Source organism: Podarcis bocagei (genome assembly GCF_964188305.1).
Source record: "Podarcis bocagei genome assembly, chromosome: 3".
Taxonomy (NCBI): domain Eukaryota; kingdom Metazoa; phylum Chordata; class Lepidosauria; order Squamata; family Lacertidae; genus Podarcis; species Podarcis bocagei.
This window is the reverse complement of record NC_138127.1, coordinates 85236499-85261267: the sequence shown is the minus strand read 5'-3', so window position 1 is coordinate 85261267 and position 24769 is coordinate 85236499. Positions and strand designations below refer to the sequence as shown.

Here is a 24769-nt window from a genome sequence, read left to right as displayed (position 1 = left end):
ATTATCATCATCACAGATTATTGCAGAAATGGGATTGAACATATGCATGAACACATGTGAAATTTGCACAGACCATAAATAGACCGATCCATCCATCCATAATTATAAGCATCTATTTTGTGAAAAATTATTTTGCAGGCTACCTAGAAGGTCTGGAAAATGTACTCCCTCCCCTTTCTCCCTCCCTTTTGATTTATGTGTACTGGCTTTTCTCCATGCCACCTGATATATGAAAATAAAAAGAGGGTTTTTAAAATTAAATATCAAAAGATGGTTAGAAGGTGGATAACTCTATATGGTACAATAATTGCTTATTTGAAAAATAATTTGAAAAATATCCAGCTGGAGCTAGGAATAAAAACCTTCAAACCCCATGTGTAATCTGTGGGATGTGACATCACTGTAGCAGTCAAGTACAACATTTCCTGTTTTCCCAGAGTGGACACACAGGGGGATGTTACTCCAGGCAGGAGGACTTCCTGTCAGACCTGTCTGGAGCATTCTTCCCCTGTGTGTGACCTTGGGGTGATGGGTGTGACCCTGTGAGACCCTGTAAAGGGGCCAGTCACACAGCTATCTTCCTCTCTTTTGCTGCTGTCTTCTGATCTTGATGTATTTTGCTGTCTGCTGGCTCTCAGCCAGCAACACATGGGCTTAATCCTCATATGGGATTAACTCACACTCTCTTCTGTAACTACAAGCTAAAGCCTGCCTTCAGGATCATACTGTGAACTGAATGTAAGTAAACTTCTTATCATTACTTTTAAAGAAGTCTTTATTGTTTTAAGAGGGAATAAAGGGGAATTTACCAGGAACAATCCAGTCTGGACAAGCCAGACTGGATTGCTTAACTCAAGAGATTCAAACGAATCTACCAACTAGTATTTTCCAGCAATATACAGGGGAATGTACTCTGCTACTGACTCACTAGCGTGAGTGAGGAAGGATAATATTAAATCAATATATCTTCTCCTACTATCCACAACATTCCCACACAATCACGAGGTGAAAAGGTATCAGGAGAAGGTTCTTTCTGTCCAACATCAAATATTCAACTAATGATATTGTCAGCTAGTTGTAAAATTTTAGCCACTAATTATTATATGAAATAGGCAAAGCCTAAGAATTTATTTATTTGTTTCATAAAATTTATACACCGCTTGAGTGTTAAAAACCAACCAACCCTCAAAAGGGTTTACAAATATAAAAGAATAAAATCATGAAAAATCCACAACTGTACTGTAAAGCATACAAAACAGATAAAAATGACGTTGACATTCTAAGCATCTGAATAGGCTTGTCTAAAGAGGGATGTTTTTAGCAGGCGCTGAAAAAAGTGCAGTGAAGGCGCCTGCTTGGTCTCAAGAGGCGGGGAGTTCCAAGGTGAGGGGGTTCCATACTAAATTATCAATCATTCTCATTATTTATTAAATTTGTATACCACCCTATCCCCGCAGGTCTCAGGGCAATTACAACATAAAATCACAATATAAAAATACAAAATAACCAATAAACCCTCAAGCTCTTACAAATGTGGAACGGGTATTCTGTGGCATGAGAAACTTGCTCTTCTTGTGCATTTCCCTTTATTTGGCTATACAAATAAAAACATTAAGTTAGGCTGATAAAAAATAAAGTATGCTAGCTGAAAGCTTGCTTTTAATAAAGAGATGGAATAAATGACATCCCACATCATGGATGAAGGTGTCTGGTGACAGATGTTACATGGAGCGTGGGGAGGTGGGGGAGGGGAAGGCAATGGACCAAATTGAAATAACCTGCAGGAGCATCTTTCAAAGTAAATGTACATTGGCTATCGGAACCAGAATATTGTTCTACCTCTGAAGCAAACACACTCTAAAGTGCTATATGTTATAAAAGGTAAAGGTAAAAAAGGTAAAGGACCCCTAGATGGTTAAGTCCATTCAAAGGTGACTATGAGGTTGTGGCGCTCATCTCACTTTCAGGCCGAGGGAGGTGATGTTTGTCCGCAGGCAGCTTTCCGGGTCATGTGGCCAGAATGACTAAAGTACTTCTGGTGCAACGGAACACCGTGATGCAAACCAGAGCACACGGAAATGCTGTTTACCTTCCCACCACAGTGGTACCTATTCATCTACTCACACTGGTATACTTTCGAACTGCTAGGTTGGCAGGAGCTGGGCTACAGCAACAGGAGCTCACCCTGTCACAGGCATTTGAAATGCCGACCTTCTGATCGACAAGCCCAAGAGGCTCAGTGGTTTAGATCACAGCGCCACCTGCTTCTCAAATATATGTTATACAATAGTTTGGGCAATGATGTGGCTTCAGAAAGCACTTTGTTATGGTTAAAACCCTGCGCTCATTTATGTCCCAATGAACATTGTGACACCTACATTTCACTAAATATATATAAGATTAGGCACAGAGGCAAGGAGCCTTATCAGCACACACATCCTGAAAAAAAATCACTTTACTGCACCCCTTTGTGCCGTGGTGCGAGAAGGACTGGAAGTTTCTCCTGTGCTTGTCCTGGCCACAACAGCAGCGTCACGGCACCACAAACATATACATCATATTCTCCATAGTCTGACAGGTGATTTTTGTGGCCCCTCCCTGAGCTGTGCCCACAGCGGGGGCTACTTTGCCATCCCCTAGGAGCAGCTCTGCTTTCAGTTTTATTTCCAACCTTCCACCTAGCTTCAGGGTTATAGACAAGTATGATTGCTGACACCTGTTGGTTAGAAAAATATAATCTGGGTAGCAGAAAGCCATCTGATAGGTGAAATGTATTTACAGAAAATTGTGATTTAATGGATCAGTTCATCCTGAGTATCTTTCCAATTTTGTTGCGATATGCTACCATCCATCACCAGGAATGTCGCTTCTTACAAAAGCAGGTTTCCTTATGTAATCCCTTTGAAAGGAGATCACAGTCCAGATTCTGCTGAAAAAGAATTTGCCAAGGTAGGGCATTTAAGTCTGAGGGGCAGATGGTAGGACACTGGATATGAAGACAAAACAAGAGAGAGAACACTAAAGCTTCTTTATACAATGAAGTTGTATTCAGAGTAGTCTCCCTGAAATAATGGACACAGCTACTGCCTGAAAGCTCAGCTCCAGAGGCTTAGACTTTTACAGTGCAGCATAGAGTGGCCATGTCTCATGCTTTATAGAGGACAGTCCTCTATTTGAGGAGCTGTCTAATCCAAGTCTGGTTTAAAGATTAAGAACCATAAAAAGGGAGAGCAAGGGCCTTCAGGTTTGGCATGTGGAGAGCAGACTGAGCAGGCAAACAGGATTTCTGGGTCTATGTTTTGCTGTTATTCTGTTCAACCATTTCTCTCTTGCTGCACTTTCTGAAGAAATGTAATCAATCCACAAATCATTATTTCATTGATCTATAATTAATAATTTGATTTATTTTTGGCATATTATGAACCTATTGTATTTCAAAAGAACTTGCCTGGATTTGCAGTCAATTAACTCTCTCCAACAAGTCAATAATAATCATTTTTCTATGATAATGCTAGTTAAAAAATGACCCAAACTCAGAGGGGCTTATCTAACTCTTCTATCATGATTTCTTTGTGTCATGTTATGGTGTAGACAACAGCAAAGTCAAAAAATCTCTATGCTGGAAATCCAAATGCACACAGTTCTCTAGAGCCAGCTACCTTTTGGGTAGCTACAGAGGGGGTGGTGGGGACCTGTGGTCTTTCAGATGTTATTGCACTCCAACCCCCAGTAGTCCTGTTCAGTGTGCCCAATGGTCAGGGAAGATGGGAGTTGTGGTCCAGCAACATGGAGCTGAAGGAACATCCCTCAGCTGCAGCCATTTCCAGTATCCAACTTTCTCCCTGCTTGAATCAGATGACAGTCACCGCAAAGTAGTACAGTGGTACCTTGGGTTACAGACGCTTCAGGTTACAGACTCCACTAACCCAGAAATAGTACCTCGGGTTAAGAACTTTGCTTCAGGATAAGAACAGAAATCATGTGGCGGTACCTCAGGTTAAGAACAGTTTCGGGTTAAGAATGGACCTCCAGAACGAATTAAGTTCTTAACCCGAGGTACCACTGTACTTGATATGACCCAAACGCTTCTCTCTGTCTTAAACAAGAGCTGCATTAACGAAGTGTGCATTTCAATCTGCTTTTAGTTTATTGTTGGTTTTAGTTATTTCTTGGATGTTTTAAATAGCGGCTTTTAACTGTTTTGACAGATAATTTTATTTTTCATTCTTTCTGCAGACCCCTTTGGGATTTTTTTTATTATTTTACCATCAGGCAGCATGCAAGTTTCATGAAACAAGTTAAATAAATAAAAGCAGACCGGGTGGCTATCAGTGCTGAACTTAAAGCATCTTTTAAAAAGTGACAGCTGTCTCTGTGAGGACTCATGTATCAGTGACATAATGAGATGAGAGGAATTGGAGGTTACCTCCCTTTCTCTCTCACACACATTTTCCATCTTTTAAAGCAGAAGTAATTTTAGGAGCACTTTCACATACCTTTGCTTTGTAAGATGGGACGTTTTAACAGGGCAGGTGTTTTATCAGTACCTCAGTGTAACAAAGAGTTGAAAATAGTTAATTCATCCTCACAACACTCCTTGCCTCTTCTATTGTCAAACAGTACATCAGACCCTCCAAGTGTCCCTTTTTTCCAGGGACAGTCCCGGATTTACAAAAGCTGTCACAGTTTCTGATTTGATCCCAGAATGTCCCACTTTCCTTAGGGTGTCCCTATTTTCATCGGAGGGTTTCATCGGAGTTATGTGATGCATGGAGATAAGTAACTACAGTGGTGCCTCGTAAGACGAAAAGAATCCGTTCTGTGATTCTCTTCGTCTAGCGGTTTTTTCGTCTTGCGAAGCAAGCCCATTGACGGATTAGCGGATTAGCGCTATTAGCGGCTTTTAGCGGCTTTTAGCGGCTTTTAGCGGCTTATCTGCTGATCGGATCAGCTGATAAGCGGCTTAGCGGCTTAGAAAAAGGGGGGAGGGGGGAAAACCAGCAGGAACTCGCAAGACATTGTCGTCTTGCGAAGCAAGCCCACAGGAAATTCGTTTTGCGAAGCACCTCCAAAACGGAAAACTCTTTCGTCTAGCGAGTTTTCCGTCTTGCGAGGCATTTATCTTGCGGGGCACCACTGTATACAACCTTTAGAAAACATCTGAAGGCAGCCCTGTATAGGGAAGGGGTTTTTTAATGTTTACTTTTTATTATTATTTGTATATGTTGGAAGCCTCCCAGAGGGGCTGGGGCAACCCATTCAGATAGGTAGGGTATTAATAATAATAATAATAATAATAATAATAATAATAATAATAATAATTGACCAGGGTGTCCCTATTTTCATCACAGAAATGTTGGAGGGTATGGTACATTGGTGCTGTGAAGAAAACTGCAAAGGGTGACAAAGGGAGTTTTACGGGCAGATGTTGTCTCCCCAGAGAATGGGCAGTGTGCTAATGTGCACTGCTGAAATCCTTCCCCACTTCTGCTGCTGCCCCCCTGCAAGGAAACAAGCTATGGTCTACCTTGCTTTGTCATCCAAACCTGGTTCTTGTGGTTCGTTTCTTTCTCTTTCATGTCTTGTGCTTTGTTCAGGTTCAGGCAAGGTAAGCAGCCAGACCATGGTTTGCAGGACAGCACAGCAGCAGCTGCAGGAGTTGGAGAGGAGCAAAGCACCCACAATTTCACACCAAACCATAGTTTATTTTAGCTACAGTTTAATGTGATGTGCAAACCAGGCCACTGGCTGTATGTGTCTGATCAATTTACCAATTTACCAGTTCCTCAAAGTGTGGTATGCTCAAAAGAAAGACATGTTTCTTTTTTGGGGGGGCGGGGGAATAAACCTTCTCGCCTCCCCCGACCCAAATAAAGAAAGCAGGAATGGGTAATACACAAATAATTTGCCTCCAGCAACAATGCCAGATGAGGCACATATTCAAGTGGAGAACAAATGGCTTAAAGCTTTCTTGCTTGATAAATGATGTAAAACTCCTTTTGTTTTCCATAATGTTATCTACCTTCTCAATGCCAAACCAGCGTTTAACAAAAGGGATGGGAGCACTATGCAATATCTGTAAATCCTTCTTTTGCTGCTCAGTGATAATGGCTCCTGGATACATTCATTAAAGGAGTTGCAACAGACAGTACTTGATGGAATCAAATGCTCATCCTCCAACCATTTTTTGACATTGTGCTGGCCCAGAGATACACTTCACCTAAAAGTATAAATTAGCAAGGCATGCTTAGAGTTTGACGCCAAATCCATTGTCTGTGCACACAAATCTCTTCCAGTTAGCCAACAAAAGAAATGGTTCCAGTCGCTAATTGCAGATTACTGCAAGTAGCAACATTTTCCAGAGCTATTGTTCTACAGCCAATATTTATATCTTACAATTTGATTTTTTCTGTTGCGCAGTGAAGGGATTTCAATACATAGGCTGTTGGAAGCAGCCTGTGACTGTGTGCTGATAATGATGGTGAAGAAAAATTACTTTTCTGTGGTGGGCTGTGGCTGGCTGAGCCCTCTTATTAGAACAAAAGAGTCTAGCTAGATCAGACCAAGAGTTCATCTTGTCTAGTATTGTGTTTCCCACAATGACCAGCTGCTTGCTTTTTTGAGGCAGGGGTGATGGCTGTCGTCTTCCCCTGTGCTTATCCATGATTTTTCTTTTGGTACCTCAATAGGTATGTTGGAGAATTCCAATGACCACAGAAATGGGAGCAAAAATGAATATATAGTTAAAGCGTTTGCAGATGATCTGGTAATAACAGTGGAGGAACCACTGGGAAGTATTAAAAGAATACTAGAAGAAATAGATCAATTCGGTCAAGTTGCAGGGTTTTATTTAAACAAAAAGAAGACAAAAATTATTGCGAAAAATATGAAACAAGAATCGATAGAGGTAATGCAACAACAAACTGGAATAGAGGTGGTGAATAAAGTGAGATATTTAGGAATTTGGTTAACCCCCAGAAATATAGATTTGTTTCAAAATAATTATATACCTGTGTGGAATGGTATAAAAAGGGATTTGGAGGTGTGGGGAAGGTTGAAGTTATCCTTTTGGGGGAGAATATCAACGATAAAGATGAGCGTGCTACCAAAGATGTTATTTTTATTTCAATCACTCCCGATAATCAAGGGGACATCAATATTTAAAGAATGGCAAAAGATAATATCAAGGTATATCTGGCAGGGTAAGAAGCCAAGGATTCAGTTTAAGTTACTAACAGATGCGAAGGAAAGAGGTGGCTTCGCACTGCCAGACTTGAAACTATATTATGAAGCATCTTGCCTATGTTGGTTAAAGGAGTGGATTAAACTAGAAAATGGAGAATTGTTGGATTTGGAAGGGTTTGATAATAGATTTGGTTGGCACGTCTATATATGGTATGAAAAGAAGAAAATTCATAAAGGGTTTGAAAACCACATCTTCCGAAGGTCATTAATAAATGTATGGGACAGGTATAAAAATTTGTTGGAATTTAAACTCCCCCACTGGATTTCACCTTTAGACGTGATGAGCATAAAAAAGATCATTATGAGGGGGAGGGGGATAACATATGGAGAATTGACAGTTAAAGAAGGGGGGAAATGGAAAATGAAACCCTATGAAGAAGTAAAAGAATTGGTCTGTGATTGGTTGCATTACTATCAGGTCTGTGAAATGTTTAAAAAAGATTGCAAAATGTATGGATATGGAGAAAAAGAATCAAAATTTCAACTAGAGATATTGAATAATGAGCATAAAAATTTGTCTAAAATGTTGCTGGAGTGGCATACAAAAGATGAAGAGGTTAAATTGGTAATGATACATTGGGCCAGAAATTTTGGTTATAATATACAATATGATGAATGGTCAAAACTATGGAATGAAAGACTAAAATTTACGGCATGTACTGAGTTAAAGGAAAATGTGATGAAAATGGTATATAGATGGTATATAACGCCAGTAAAACTAGCTAAAATGTATAAAACATGTAATAAGTGTTGGAAATGTAAAGAAAAAGAAGGGACATTCTATCATATGTGGTGGGAGTGTAAGAAGGTGAGAGGCTTCTGGGAAATGATATATAATGAATTGAAAAAGATGTTGAAATATACGTTTATTAAGAAACCGGAGGCCTTCTTATTGGGATTGGTAGGAAATGAGATAAGTAAGAAAGACTGTAAACTTTTTCAATACGCAGTTACAGCAGCGAGAATACTTCTGGCCCAAAAATGGAAACAGGAAGAGTTACCGACGGTGGAAGAATGGAGACTGAAATTGACTGATTATGCAGAACTGGACAAACTAACAGGGAAGATTCGGTATCAATGAGACCAAAAGTTCATCAAGGACTGGGGAAGATTTACAGATTATCTGAAAGGCATATGTGATGAACAGATAACGTTTGTCGGTTTTCAAGAGACTGTGAAAAACAGAGGAATATTGTTAAAAAGAAAATAAGAGGAGGGAAGGAGATATCTAAAGGCAATACTAAGTTAAGAAATGCGTTAATAATATTGACGTAAATGAAAGATCAGCAGAGGAGCTGAGGGAAGTCAAAAAAGGAGAGGAATGTGTGATAAAATGTGAATTGATTGTATAAAAAATGGTTTGTTTGTTTGTTTTATTTTTCTCTTTTGTGGAAAATGAATAAAAATATTATTTTAAAAAAGAAAGAAATCGGAGCAAAAATTGCCAATAATATTTCCTTATTCATCCTCTATCTGGAATGGAAATCAATCCAGTCAATGCAATGAGTATTTGCTGTTGTTGCTGCTTTCAGTCAGCAAACGATACACAACTAATTAGTACCCCCCTCATTTGCACTGGGTTTCCTTTGCACTGAAATGAATGGGGTGGAGTAACATAATGACAATGCCGTTACATAATTTAAACAATTAATTACAGAAGTTATGCAGCTGCCACACTGGATAGCAAGACAAAAAAAAACATGTTTTAGGCAGAAGACAAATTGCAGCAGAACGGAATCAGTGCTGCATTCAATGAACAAAGGGCAAAACAGAATAAAGTGCCTTCTTATATCCCAATACCTGATATACAACAATACCATTTGTAACTTTGTGTTTTTGAACTGTCAAACTGTTATAACCCCCTCCGATAAGAAATCCTATAAACGCGACAAACACCCGATCTTTCCTATAACAGATAACAGCGGATGATCTCTTTCCTATGACTCCATGAATGTATGTAATCCTCTTCAAGGATCTGTGGCCATGATAACATCTTGTGGCCATGAGTTTCTTAAGTTATATATTTAATTTCTTTTCTTTTTAAAAGTTCTTTCCTTCCAATTTGGCTGTCAGTATTCCAGATGTCTCTCCCCTGCCAAGCTGATGGTTTAATTGCACTTAGATTTATTAGTATTTACACAGTAGTCACATGCCAAGCACACAGTTCTAGTCCTCTTGGGAAGAAGTTGACCCGACTGAAGGGCGGGCTCTTTGCCAACAGGATATCCTCCATCGGGCGACCCGCCTCCTGTTGGCCTGATGCCAAGCCTGGGCTCTGCCCCTTCTGCAAGCCTGTGGGGACTCCCTCCACCCCCGAATCAGTCTCCACCCTCCCCAGAGTGATGTCTAAAGGCTGCAGTTCCTCTGAAGCCTGGCCTGTCTCTGACCTATGCTATCTTGGGACTTTACAGCCTCCATTCCTGGACGGAGTAGGAAGGAACCAAGCCTCTATTGTCCCCAGTCTGCCACCCCTCCCCCTCAGAGTCCTCACTGTCGCTCTGGGAGGGGATGTTCCTGACAGAGGCTGGGCAAGACCTCAGTTCAAATCTCCACTCCTCCACTCCTCTTGAAGCTCATTGACTTTGAGCCAACCACTGTCAGGGACTGGGCAGAAGAGGAATGGTGGAGACCCCCTCCCCAGCTTGACCCTTCCAGTTAGTAGGAAAAAGAAGATGGTTTACAACAAGGGGTTTGAGGGAGGTCACAGCTCAGAGGCAGATGATGGAGGAAAGTTGGGAAATAATGGGAGAGGAGGAGGAATAAGAAGAAGCACCATGGGGGGGGGGACAGCTGACGGACACTGTAGAAAGCATTCCAGATCACACACCCCTCTCCCAGAACCAGGCGAGCCTTGAAAGTAGGAGAGCAAAGAGCTCAAAAACAGAGGGCGATTAGCAGCACCCGTAGGAGAGACGATGAGACTGACAAATGAGGAAGTGGGAGAGACTGGGGGGAGGTGGAGATTCACTCAGGACAACGCCGTTATCCAAGAGTCTGGGTTCTATAGCCTCTATCTGTAAATACTGAATAAAAAACGGAAGGTAAGAAACATTTTCTTGTCTTTGTAGGTTCCTGGGCTGGGAGTCGCTAGCAGCAGCCTGGCAGCCACCATTCTTGCAAGGATGTTGTGATAAGGGCGAGGAGGCCACAGTGACTGCCTTGAGCTCCACAGAGGAAGGGAAGGATAAATAAGCCGTAAAGAATAACCCTGCTAGTTCCCTGTGAGTGGTTGCCAAGGTAACTGAGGAAGGATATGTGCATGTATAAACGTCAAGGGGTCCTATAGATTAGATATCCATGCTCAAGTCACATATCCCTTTGTTGAGTTGAGAGCATCACGGCATAGTTATTACGAAGTTTTCTTTTTTAAAACAAAAACAAAACTAAAAACCAAACCTATTGAACTTTATTATGCAGTCATGGCTTGTTAACAAAAATAAAAATAATAAAAGCCACTCTAAAAATATGAATTCATTGAGGGCTTTTTCAGTTTAATTTCTCCTTTATCCATGTGGAGCTCTTTTGAATCTTAACCCTCTTCTCAGGATCCTAAATTGATGCTCCTATCTTTTTAAAGGTCATCTTCTCTTATTGTAATTAGTTTCCCAGACTTCTCTGCCAGACTTTCTTCTCCCTGTGGATATAGGACAATGCGACCAGTTCCCTTGTACTGGGCCTAGGGGGCGCTGCAGGGCATCACAATTATGATGTAGTGAACTGAGCAAACGGAAGGTGCGGGGCGGGAGGCCCCGAAATTTGGCCTCGCACAGGGCCAAATTGAAATTTGAAAGACCAACATCTGCCCCTGCCTTCCCTCAGCCATCTCTCACACACACTCTCCTGAATCCTTGGGGACACACTTCCCAGCTCCTCCCTGTCCCTTCCATTCTCTCAAGCTCTATTCCCCTTCCTTTTTAGTTTTCCTCCCTCTCTCACAATACTAGAACTCATGGAGGTCGAAGGAAGCTGAACACTGGAAGATTCAAGAGAGATGAAATGAAGTACCTCTTCACACCCACCTGGGAAGAATGGCAGATGAAGCTGATGGACTACATGGAATTGGCGGAAATGACTGGCAGAATCCAAGACCAGGGAAAAGAGTCGGTGGAAGAAGATTGGAAAAAATTCAAAGTATATTGTTAGGGAACTGACATCAGAGCAGAGGGGGGAAGCGAGGCTTCCAGACTCTGCAGGAGAGGGAACGAGTAAGGGTAGAGAGAGAACGTCATCTGGGGAAGAATGTCCAGGTGACACCAGGAAGAAGGGAGAGGGAGAGAGCATCTCGGAGGAGAGGCTCCGAGACTCTAGCAGTGAAGTCAGTGAGGAGGGTGGAGGACCACCACTAGGCTCGCCCACTCTGCGCAGAAGGCTTCCGCGCAGAGAGGCGAGGCGAAGGTTGTCCGTTAAGGAATTCTTATGCTGGAGGAAATTTAGGAGACGCCCACTCACGGATTCGTCGAGCGACTGAGCAGCAGCACCCAAGCTGCTCAGTCAGGGAAAGACACAACCGCCCCTAAGCAGTTTGGAACAGCTAGAGGTTTACACACAAGCAACCCCAATTCCCGTGACAGCAATCCGTGAGTCCCTTACGTTGCTTGTGTGCAAGAGGACTGGGGTACAGTCATGAGTCAAACCGGAGGAGCAGGCGCAGGAGAGGGAGCCAAAGGCGGACAGAGTCTGGAGGAGAGAAACCGAGACTTGGAGCAGCAACTGGCTCTACTAGCGGCGCGGCTGGATGAAAGGAGGACATATGACGCCCAGGGGAAGATTACCCCCATCGCAAGAAAGGTACCGGGACTTGTGCAGTCGTTTGGGGGCAACCCCAGGGATTATAACGCTTTTAAGACAGAAGTGCAGTATGCGCTGGATCTGCAGCATGATGACTTTGCCGACGATGGGGGAAGAGTCGCTTTCGTGGTGGGGCACCTGCAGGGGAGGGCCAGAGATTGGGTTCGACCCCTAATGGCAGCAGAGAACGCTGCCTTGAAGGACCTGAGAAGGTTTTTTAGCGCGATGGATCACATGTTCTCGAGCGATGTTGAACTGAGTGTGATGCACAAAGAACTGATGGGGTGCAAACAAGGGAACCAGTCAGTGAGAGAGTACTGGTCGAGGTTTGCTATGCTGATCCATAAACTTGGGTGGGATCTGAGTTCGGAACCAGTACAAATGTTATTTGAGGAGGGCTTATCCCCTTGGGTGAGAGACGAAGTTTCCCGCTCACCCCGCCCGGAATCGATGGACCAGCTGACCAAGTTGGCGCTCGCTGTGGGAGTCCGGCAAGAGACGCGCGCTCTGGAAAGGCGGGAAGGGAGAGCAGAGCGTTGGCATGACAACCACATTCCAGACATGCCAGCGTCTACTGTGCCGCCCGAGGAGCCAATGGAGATTGGAGGAGCGAGCGCGCACGGATTTTCAAACTCCAGCGAGGTGCGTAAGAAGGAGGGGAAAACCAGTAAGAGGTGTTTCCTATGCCAGCAGCCGGGACATTTTGCCAGAGCATGCCCTCAGAAGAAGGCGTGGCAAGGAATGGTGGGGGCAGTGGGGAGTAAGGAGGAAAAGAAGGAGGCGCCGGGAAACGGCAATGCTTGGCTGCAGGAAGGCGGGCACAGCAGCCAGGCGAGCAATCAGTAAAAGTGCCCAAACCAGATCCTCCCCGAGCAGCCATTGCCATAGAGGTGGTGCTAGAACTCCCAAACGGACACCCCATCAAGGTGAAGGCGCTGCTGGATTCAGGCAGCTCGTGCAACTTCTTTAGCAAGGATTTTGCGCTAGAACACCAGCTACAGGTGGTGCCTCTAGAACATCCCCTGCAAGTAACCACGATTGATGGGAGAGAACTTTTGGGAGGGGAAGTAACCCACCAGACCCCTCCCATGAAAATGACAGTTTCCAGACACACTGAGACCATTGCCTTTCACGTAGCCACCTTAGCAGGACCACCTATCATACTGGGAATGAGTTGGCTGGCACTGCACTACCCAGTAGTAGGGTGGCACCAGCGGAGAGTCACCTTTGGGTCAGCTCACTGCGTAGAGTATTGCCACGAAGGGGAAACCCCGAGGATGGCAGTAGCCAGGGTGGCAGGGATGGTGGTGGGAGAAAAGGGGAGAGTACCACCTCAGTATGCAGACCTGGAAGAAGTCTTCAGCGAGAGAGAGGCGGATAGACTACCCCCTCACCGGCCCTTTGACTGTCAGATCAACCTACTCCCAGGGGCTCAGTTACCAGTGGGTAAGCTGTACGCCATGTCAGACAGGGAGATGCAGGAATTGCGGAAGTTCATTGACAAAAATCTGAAGAGGGGCTTTATACGTGAATCAAGGGCGGTGGGGGGCAGTCCAGTGTTCTTTGTGGACAAAAGAGACTCCAAAGAGCCCCGCTTGGTCGTAGATTACAGGTCCGTGAACCAGGTGTCGGAACCGGTGACCTTCCCAATGCCCAGGATTGATGACATTTTGGCCAGGGTAAGGAAAGGGAAGGTTTTTACCAAGTTGGACCTTCGAGGGGCATACAATTTGATAAGGATGAGGGAGGGGGATGAATGGAAAACCACGATGTTCACCCCTCTGGGAGCCTTTGAGTATCTCGTTATGCCCTTCGGATTACAATCGGGATCCAGCACATTTCAAGCTTTCATGCACCACGTGCTGGGGTCCTTGCTGTACAAGAATTGTGTGGCTTTCCTGGACGACGTACTTATCTACTCAGAGAACGAGGAGCAGCATGTGAAAGATGTCAGAGAAGTGCTGAAAAGGCTGCAGGAGCATCAGCTGTGGGTCAAACTGGAGAAATGCCAATTCCATGCACGAGAGGTGGAGTTCCTGGCTACAGGTTGTCAGACAAAGATCTGGCAATGGACCCAGGCAAGGTGCAGGCCGTGCTAGAATGGAAGCCTCCCAAGAACCGGAAGGACGTGCAGAGGTTCTTGGGGTTTGCAAATTTCTACAGGAAGTTTATCAAGAACTTCGCCCATCTAACAGCACCCATAACGGATTGTCTCAGCAGCAAGAAGAAGTTCGAATGGACGGAGGAGGCCCAGCGTTCCTTTGAAAAGCTTAAGAAGGCATTCGCGTCGGAAGAGCAGCTCCTACACGTGGATCTGCGGAAGCCGATGAGGCTAGAGACGGACGCATCAGACAGAGCTGTAGGGGGCATATTGCTCCAGCAGGGAAATGGGGAGTGGGAACCGTGTGCCTTCTTTTCCAGGAAGCTTAACAAGTCAGAGCAAAACTACACAGTGTACGATCGAGAACTGCTGGCAATTCACGAGGCTTTTCGACGGTGGAGACATTTTCTCATAGGCGCACAGCACAAGGTCCAGGTGTGTACTGACCACAAGAACCTGGAATATTGGAGAACGGCGAGAGTGCTGAACCAACGACAGGCGCGGTGGGCTCAGGAGTTTTCCAAGTTTAATTTTGAAATTAGGTACGTGCCGGGGAAGGAAAATGTCAGAGCAGACACCCTCTCCCGCAAGCCCGAATACGAGGAAGGGGAGGGAAGTCCAGAGGTGCGTTATGTCATACCCGAGGACAAATGGGTGTGTGGGGGAGTGTTCGTAGGGAGGCAAGAGCTGGCCGGGTTGACGAGGGATGATCAGTATGCACAAACCAAAATCCGAGAAATTGGTATCACTGGGGAAACTCAGGGGGGGGTTGAAGTAAAGGACGGAGCACTGTACTATAAGGGGGCCTTGTACATACCTGAGGGGGATTTGAGGAGCAGAATACTCAAACAGCTGCATGACAACCCCACGGCAGGACATTTTGGCCAACATAAAACTATGCTACTGGTCACCAGGCAGTTTTGGTGGCCACGAGTGAGAGAGGATGTGAAGCAGTATGTACGCGGGTGCCAGTGCTGCCAGAGAGCGAAGGGGGAGAGGACAGCACCTGCGGGGTTACTGGAGCCCTTACCAACACCAGAGAGGCCATGGGAGGTGGTATCAATTGACTTTATGACGGATTTACCCAAAGCCAGGGGGAAAACGGCAGTAATGGTGGTAGTTGATTTGATGACCAAAATGTGCCATTTTATTGCGTGCTCACATGCTGTGACTGCAGAAGAAACGGCCAAATTGTTTGTAGAGCATGTTTTCAGGTTGCATGGCGCCCCCTTGAGGATTTTATCCGACAGATGCCAGCAATTCACGTCCAGATTCTGGAGGAAGCTTATGAGTCTGCTGGACGTTGAGGTTGGTTTCTCAACGGCCCGGCATCCAGAAACCAACGGACAGGCAGAGAGAGCGAACAGCGTGCTGCAACAATAGCTACTACGCTGCTACATCAACGAGAGGGAGAAGGATTGGGTGGACAAATTAGCGCTGGCTGAGTTTGCATACAATAACGCAGAACATGTGTCCACAGGGATGAGTCCGTTTATGGCAAATTACGGGTGTCACCCCAGGGCTTTCCCAGGGGAAGGGGAGGGAAGTTGGAGTGTTCCCGCAGTGGGAAAGTTTGTGGAAGAGATGGAGGCTTTACACCAACAGCTTAAGTTAAACCTGGAAAGAGCCAAAGAAGAGTACAAGAGGCAGGCAGACAAGCACCGGAGGGAGGGAGAAAACATAAGAGTGGGGGACCAGGTGTGGTTGTCCACCAAAGGGTTACCGTTCAAAGGAGGGTGCAAGAAGCTACGGCCAAAGAGACTGGGACTGTTCGAAGTAGCCCAGCAAGTTAATCCGGTGGCCTTTAGGCTCAAATTGCCATCTCACACGAAACTGCACCCCGTGTTCCACAGGTCCTTACTCTCACCGTTCAGGGAAGGGAGGGAATTTCTGGGTCAGCAAAATGAAATACCCTTGCATCCACAGATGGAGGAAAGGGAACTCAGTGGCCATGCAGCTGAAATTCTCGATTCCAGGTGGAAAGGGGGGGCGGGTGGAGTATTTGGTGGCATGGGAGGGGGAGCCAGCAGAGGAAAACGCATGGGTCCCAGCAGAAGAGATGAGGGATGAGTATCTGCAGGAGGAGTTTCATAGCAGGTACCCGAGAAAGCCCAAACCACCAGAGAGGTTCTGGGGGGAGCAATTTGGCACCACCGATGAGGAGGAAGAGTTTGCGGGTTTTCCCGCCTCCGAAGAGGAGGGAGGGGATTGGACCGAAGAAGAATCCGACTGGGGAGATTGGGAAGAGAGAAGAGACAGCAGCAAATGGAGAGGGGTGTTTGAATCGTCAGATGGAGAGGAGAGTTCCTTCCGAGGGTTTCCTGCATCACCGTCAGAGGGAAGGACGGGGGGGTGGAGGGCCCTGGGAGGGAGGTGGATGTCAGGGAACTGACATCAGAGCAGAGGGGGGAGGCGAGGCTTCCAGACTCTGCAGGAGAGGGAATGAGTAAGGGTAGAGAGAGAACGTCATCTGGGGAAGAATGTCCAGGTGACACCAGGAAGAAGGGAGAGGGAGAGAGCATCTCGGAGGAGAGGCTCCGAGACTCTAGCAGTGAAGTCAGTGAGGAGGGTGGAGGACCACCACTAGGCTCGCCCACTCTGCGCAGAAGGCTTCCGCGCAGAGAGGCGAGGCGAAGGTTGTCCGTTAAGGAATTCTTATGCTGGAGGAAATTTAGGAGACGCCCACTCACGGATTCGTCGAGCGACTGAGCAGCAGCACCCAAGCTGCTCAGTCAGGGAAAGACACAACCGCCCCTAAGCAGTTTGGAACAGCTAGAGGTTTACACACAAGCAACCCCAATTCCCGTGACATATATTTACAGAAATATTGTAAAATTAATGAATGTTAGAAGGATGCTGGAATGAAGTTACATGGTTTTAGCAGAAATGTTATAAAGAACTAAGTAAAAATAGATTATTAATGGGCCAAAGTGTAAAATTTAAGGTCAGATTGTGTTAAGATAAATTATAGAACAAAAATTGAGAAAGATGGAAAGGATTTGCTGAAATAGCTAATTGAACAAGAATACAAAAAAGGGAGGTGTGAGGAGGTCGATGATACAAGTAAATGAAAGGTAGAGATATAGAGATATTGGATCTGTTTTTTAAATGTTTTTGCTTTTCTTGTTGTTTTGCTGTATTGTTTTTTGTTTTTTGTTTTTTTCTCTTTATTTTTGATGTATTGTGAACTTTTTACTGTCTTTTTCTTTTTCTTTTTTCTGTAACTATTAAATTTTTAATAAATATCTTTTTTTAAAAAAATGAAGTACCTCTTCACACAGTGCATAGTTAACCCTTGTTACTCGCTCACACAGAAGGCAGTGGTGGCCTCCAAGTTGGATTGCTTTAAAATTGAAATACTTTATTGTCACTTGTACAACTTGTATACAGTGAGATTACATGAGCACCCCCCACTCAGCTCTCTTAGTCTTAATTCCCCTCGTTTACTGACGCACACCCACCAAACCCAAAAGTCAGTTGCCCTGTTCTTTTCATTCAGCAGCCTAACAGCCCACGGATAGAAGCTGTTCTTTACCCTGTTGGTGCGACTAATCATGCTTCTATATCTTCTGCCCGAGGGCAGGAGATCAAGAAAGTGCCGGCCATGGTGTGAATCATCCCTGAGAATTTTCCTCACTCTCCTGAGGCAACGTTCTTCCGCTATTTCATCCAGCGGATTCACAGGACAGCCCATAATATCTTGTGCTGTATTCACCACCCTCTGTAGGCACTTCCTATCAGATGATGTCAAACCAGCGTACCACACCGTGATGCAGTATGAAAGGACACTTTCTATTGCTGACCGGTAGAAGGAGATCATCAGATGTTGATTGACATCGTTCTTCCGCAATACTCTCAGGAGATGGGGTCTCTGTTGGGCTTTCTTAAAAGAGGATTAGACAAATTCATGGAGGAGAGATCAATTGATGGCTGCTAGCCATGCTGCCTATGCTCTGTCTCCACAGTTGGAGACAGCAATGCTTCTGAATACCAGTTGCTGGAAACCAAAGGAGGGGAGAGTCCTCTGTCAGTGTTTGTAAAAAGCAAAAAAAGAAGGAAAGGGTTCTGACCTCCCTTTGTCTCCTCAGCCTGGTCCTCGGACCCTTGTCGGCATAAGAGTCCACGAGAAAAGTCCTTGCAGAGTTTTATTCTTAAAAGTCTTTGTGCAAAAGCGACTGAACAGCTATACACACCAACACCAACCAACCAACCAACCAACCAACCAACCAACCCAAACACCAGCCACAGCACAAACTAACATTTCTCACTTTAGATATACAACCTGCTGCAGGTCGCTGAGTCATGCTGACCCAGCTTTATTCGCATTAAAGAAACAGCGGCCATTTTAGCCGTGACATCCTCTTGTACTTGAGGTCCTCCTGGCAGGCTTCCCACAGGCATTGGTTGGCCACTGTGAGAACAGGATGCTGGACTAGATGGACCTGATCCAGAGTTTGACCTCCGTATCCTAACACATTCTTCCCCTCTCATTTTCACCAAGTTTGTATATTATCTCCCAAGTGATTTCCCCCAGATTATGACGCTTTCTTCATATTTGCGGTTGCATCTTATATAGAACACGCTCCTAGAAACAGAATAAAATTAAAATCTAACCTCATTCTAATATCTTTATTAAAACAACAACAACTTTATTTTCTATTATGAATGGCAAGTCGATTGTTTCTTCTCCTTTCTTGCATTAATAGCCTGGAAGTGGTTTTAACCCAGAATGTTCTGAACTGCCCTACAGGTCTTTGCAATTGCCAACTCCTGCAATTTCTTCCTTTGGAATTTCTTAAAAGCTCATGTTTTCCTGTACCTGCTTCTGCGCTCCCTGATTCCCATCATACTTGAATTGAATTTTATTATTACGGTCACAGACCACTTCCAGCTCACTTACAATATCAGAAAAATCATAAAACACAACAGGAATACACCATCCTCCTATTAGACTCACACTATTCATTTCACTTCCACTCCCTATTTCAAGTGAAAGCTTTGTGTACACCTTTGCAAAAGCCTCACATAATCCTGATCCTGATTAGACATAGCACTGCTTCAGTATGGGAATGCTCCCAGTAGTATTTGTTCACTTTCTTTCAGTTTTTAAATAACTAGCAAATCCGAAGGTCTTCAAGAGATGGATGGCCAGCCTATTAGCTAGGAAACACCAGTTTCTGTGGCCTACAATGCAAGGGGTCGATGAGGCAGATGACAGATGATTGGCAAACAGGAGGGAGCCTTTCTGTAGAAGAGAATGAATGAGACTTGAACTCACATCATTAAGGGCTTACAATCCTCCCTTATATCCCAGAATCTGGTCCATTAGTCTGGGAAATCAAAGGCAGTCAGATGTGAAATGGCTTCATGATACCTTTTGGCTAGGGGTGTGCGTATTATGACAGGATGGCAACAGTGCCTATGTTCTCTTTCTTTTTGCACTTGCTTTCCCTTCAAGCGAACGTGTTTGGAAATTGGGTATTCATCTTTTGTAGCTGTCGGTTCCACCACCCCACTCCCTGTACCTTTTGATTTTGCTGTCAGACGAGAGACCGGCATTGCCGCTGCCGATCTAAAAGCACCCAGAAAGATAAATAATGAAGTTCTAATTACAAAACACTTTGAAATGTTTTTGGCAGCAGCAAACTCGGCTATGCTGACTGTTCTCTATTATTGCAGATATTCCATGTATAGCGTTGAGATCCCACTGAGATGAACGACACATCTCTAATTGGTTTTAATGGTTGGGGATTGGAGTTCTACGGGCTGCCGTCCAGAACACTGTGATGGCATATGAGCCGCGCATAATGGCAGGTAATTCCATTATCTCCATGGAACTGTTTGCAAGAAGAGTATGCCTTATCAAACTGGACTGTGGGCGTCTCATATATTATTTCTGACACATTGGTATCATGCCAATCTTCTGTGGAGTTCAAGGCTGATCCCACTTTATCGCAATGGACCCATGAGGTAGATTAGTTGAGAGATTGTGGCTATGCTCAGGGATCATGCTCTCTGATCCTCCAATCTATAGTCTGGATTATTTGAGATGCAACTCCTTCTCCTGGCACACTCGAAGTAGAGCAGAACACTTCCTGCTTTGTTTGCTGTGACTGGGAAAATTTGATACGAGTGATCCTTCTGAAACAGGATGCAAATTGTGTTTTGATCGGGAATTCTCTATTGAGCAGGGCATGCAAAGGGAAGGGGATAGAAAAAGTGGGGAAAGGGTGCACACAAACAAACATGCCTTATTCCCAATCCTTCATCCATGGTTGGATGGGGAACTTGTGAAGTTGCTGGACTCCAACTCCCATCAACCCCAGCTAGCATGGATTTACATATAAGCTAAACAAGCTATAGCTTAGGGTCCCACTCTCTTGGGGCCCCCCAAAAAATGCAAAGGAAAAAACCTGGATGTACATTTCCAGAATATAAAATAAAAAACAAAATAAAAACCCCTACATGCAGCAACCGTGTTTTGTGCTGTGTAGGCTCCTATGATGTAAGTAACGGGCCTTGCCTGCTAGCCTGCTCCCTAAAATATCACTGGTTTGCTCATTTCTGTATATAGGGTGCCTACATTCTGCATGTGCTGATGGCTTTTGATACCTATTAGGTCCATAAATTACCATATAGCATATATTCAACACAAAAAACAGCGACAATTTGTTGTTGACAAAGGACAGCTGGACATATAAAGGGCCCCATTACCTTCAGTAGTTTAGGGCCTCATCAAACCTACGTAAATCCGGCCCCTTGTTTGGAAAACAAGAGAATGTGATATCTGAGTACAGTCAGTGACTTGCCCAAGGCCACACATGGCTGAGCAGGGATTTGAACCTCAGTCACCTAATCCAAATCCACTTCTCTATCCAGTACACATTGGTTCTTTTCCGCTTCACAGTGCTTGTTAAACACAGGAGGAAGGCAGGTATAATCAGTCATTCACACCATGGCATGAGACTGGGTTCCTCTTGGCTTCACAGTTTGCATGGCAGATGTGCATTCTATCATGATGGACACTGGCCTTTGTTCCTTTTCAAACAGACTGTCCACCTCTTAAATTTATCTGTATGTGTATTCAGAAACATCATTGAAAAAATGCTTTGGCGTATGTGTGTTTTGAGCGGAGAGGAGTATTGGTGGAGACTGGCCATTTGGTGCCACCCACAACTGTTTTTTGCTGCAAACCTGCAGTTCCATTTACTGCCACCCGCACTCCCCATCTCAGCCTTGGAAAGAAAAGGTCAGCAAAGTGATTGCAATTATAAAGGAACAGGAGATGTGCCAAATGCCTATCATTGCTTTTTGTAGCTTGCCTCTTTGGTGAACTTTAGATATGTAAAGGTGAAGCTTTTAGTTGGGGGATTATGAAACTCTCACATCACAGGTGGGGAGGGGCGAGGACTTGGAGGAATCCACTGCTTTGATTTAATATTCTGTTGCATCCTGTTATATCTAATTAACTCCCCAAATTCATCTAGATGCAGGTACATGCATCACAGCAGGTTCGATGTGACAGCATTGGAGATGACAAGACGCTCCCCTTTGAAATGATGAGGTGCTTTTAGGCCGAAAGCTGGGAGCTGCAAATGGCTTTAATGACCTGTGAAAAAGGCAGGATCTGGGATGCACTTTAAAAAAACAACAGCACCAAGCGCCTCTAAGAGGCAAAGAAGGTCCTGGCATTGTCTGTTGACCAAATGCATCTACTGTACATTTGCTATGCCTAATCAGTTCTTTTCCCTTTTTATCTTTGGGTTCTCTCCATGTGCTAACTAGTCACTAGCCAATTTGAAAAGAAAAAGAATCGGCCGCAGAGCGGAAGACATTAGGATTGCCTGCATATATATTCAGAGCATTTACGCAGCCTTTCTGTAAAAGGGACTTTCTACAGGAGCCCAGATTGTATATTCAACAACTGTTCAAGGACAAGGCTACAGCAAGCAATTACTGAAAGTAAGCAACATGAGCAGCAGGCGGGGAGATTTATACCACCTTTCCCTGATGCTCTTCCAAACTGCTGTTTAGAATGTCAATAAACCCTATTAGCTCTGTTCCCCAAAATTCCTCTCCCAAGCATTTTATAAATGTAATGGGCAGCAAGGTGAGAAAATTGTACGTCTGCTATCTTGGCCACTTAATGCAGCCGTTCAGTGGCCAGTCAGATTATCATGGATGTGACAAGACTGCACTCCACTTTCCCGTTCCTGCAAAATGGGAGCCCCTACTGGCAATGCCAGCCTGTTTCCTTCAGGTTACTGTGGGAGACTGCTAATGTATTCTGCTGTACGGATGCAGCATTTAGATGGCAATCCTTAAAGGGACTGTCAAGAAATAACCCTCAAGTTCTGAAACAGGCTGCTTTTCCCTGTGGATATTTTAATAGTGGCTCAAGAGTTTTCTTTCTGCTGGTGAACGTGTGTTTGCCATCTATTTTTGCTTCTTTGTGCACGAACTGGCCATCGTCCCAAACTTGGATTTTTAATGCTTTTAAGGAAAATTGGGGCTTCCACTTGCAATATTAACGATCAAGCATGTTAGCAAGGAATATAAGGGCGGAGGATGCAATTAAAGGAATTAAGGTAGCCTACAATTAAGCCTACAAATTGAAAGCGTTCACAGATGACTTAGTTATCATGGTGGAAGATCCAATAGATTCTTTGTCGGAAGTATTAAGGAAAATAAAAGATTTCGGTCTAGTATCAGGTTTTAAATTAAATAAAGGTAAAACCAAACTTACAGTTAAGAATGTTCCAGAACAAGATAAAATACAGATAGAAGAGAAGACAGGTATAAGTAATCACAAAAAGTGAAATATTTAGGGATTTGGTTAACAGCTAAAAATATAAATATAATTAAAGACAATTATGGAAAAAAACATGGAAGGACATAAAGAGGAACCTAGAAATTTGGGAAAGAATGAATATGTCATTAATAGGAAGAATATCAGTTATTAAAATGAACATATTGCCAAAAATGTCATTTTTATTTCAATCAATACCAGTGATCAACGATATGAAATGCTTCAAAGAATGGCAAAGAGATATTTCAAGATTTATCTGGAGAGGGAAGAAGCCAAGAATAAAACATAAATTGTTAACGGCTACCAAAGACAGAGGAGATTTCTAGCTTCCAGATCTAAAACTATATTATGAAGCGTCTTGTATTTGTTGGATCCAGGAACGGATATGTCTAAAAAACACAGATCTAGTGGATCTGGAAGGACACGACAACAGATTTGGATGGCATGCATATCTATGGTAAAAAAGGTAAAGGTACCCCTGCCCGTACGGGCCAGTCTTGACAGACTCTAGGGTTGTGTGCCCATCTCACTTAAGAGGCCTGTCCGGAGACACTTCCGGATCACGTGGCCAGCGTGACAAAGCTGCATCTGGCGAGCCAGCGCAGCACACGGAAACGCTGTTTACCTTCCCGCCAGCAAGCGGTCCCTATTTATCTACTTGCACTTAAGGGTGCTTTTGAACTGCTAGGTTGGCAGACGCTTGGACCGAGCAACGGGAGCGTACCCCGCCACGGGGATTCGAACCGCCGACCTTTCGATCAGCAAGCCCTAGGCGCTGAGGTACCAAAAGGCTAAAGTACATAAGAGTTTTCATAAGCATATTATAAGAAATGCAATATTTAAAGTCTGGGAAAAATATAAGGACTTATTAGAAGAAAAAAAACACCTTGGTGGATTTTACCAGTGGAGGTAATCCTCAGTAAAAAAACAAAAAATGAGATAAAAATGGATAACATATAGAGAATCATTAATTGAAGTAGAGAACAAATTAAAGTTGAGAGATTATAATGAATAAAAAGGAGAAGTAAGTGATTGGTTACAACACTTCCAGATAAATGAATGATTTAAAAATGACAAAATGAAAGGATTTGCTCATAAAATTTCAAAATTCCAGAGAGAAATAATAGAATGTGATATCAAAGCATTATCGAGAATGTACAATTTGTTGTTGGAATGGGAAACTTAAGGGTGAAGAGGTCAAATGTGTAATGATAAAGCGGGCTAAAGACGTGGGACATAATATCCAAATGTCAGATTAGAAAAAATTGTGGAAAAATAATTTGAAATTTAAGGCCTGTTCATTGATAAAATTATATGAAAATGGTATATAGGTGGTATCTAACACCAGTTGAGTTATCGCAGATGTTCAAATCAGATGAAAAGAAATGTTGGAAATGTAAAGCAGTAGAAGGCACATTTTATCATATGTGGTGGCAATGTAAAGTTATACAAAAAGGGAAAATGATATATAATGAATTGAAGAAAATGTTTAAAATAACTTTCGTCAAAAAACCAGAAGCTTTCTTATTAGGAATCATAGGAAGGAAATACCAACAAAATATAAAAATCTCTTTATTACGAATATTGATAGCCCAATGCTGGAAGGAAGAAAAAATTCCCACAAAAAAAATGGCAAATTAAGTTAATGGAATATGCAGAAATGGCCAAATTAACAGGCAGATTCAGAAATCAGGACAATAACAAATTTAAAAATGAATGGGAATTTTTTATTGCATAAATGTCAAAGCATTGTATACAACAGGGGTCAGCAAACATTTTCAGCAGGGGGCCGATCCACTGTTCCTCAGACCTTGTGGTGGGCCAGA

At 43.8% G+C, this 24769-nt stretch overlaps 1 protein-coding gene and 1 long non-coding RNA gene across 6 annotated transcripts in view; one reads left to right on the top strand and one right to left on the bottom strand.

The window, feature by feature from the left end:
• KCNH1 (potassium voltage-gated channel subfamily H member 1) overlaps nt 1–24769 on the bottom strand; it is a 249115-nt gene that overhangs the window by 33537 nt on the left and 190809 nt on the right. The window lies entirely within an intron of this gene.
• On the top strand, nt 214–23919 carry LOC308582721. Of its 2 annotated transcripts, none has more exons than XR_014005802.1 (6): nt 214–738; nt 10314–10466; nt 19814–19948; nt 21920–22096; nt 23145–23400; nt 23724–23919. It is a non-coding gene; the product is annotated as an uncharacterized lncRNA (long non-coding RNA). The 2 variants fall into 2 exon arrangements; XR_014005803.1 differs by having other exon boundaries at nt 10314–10482.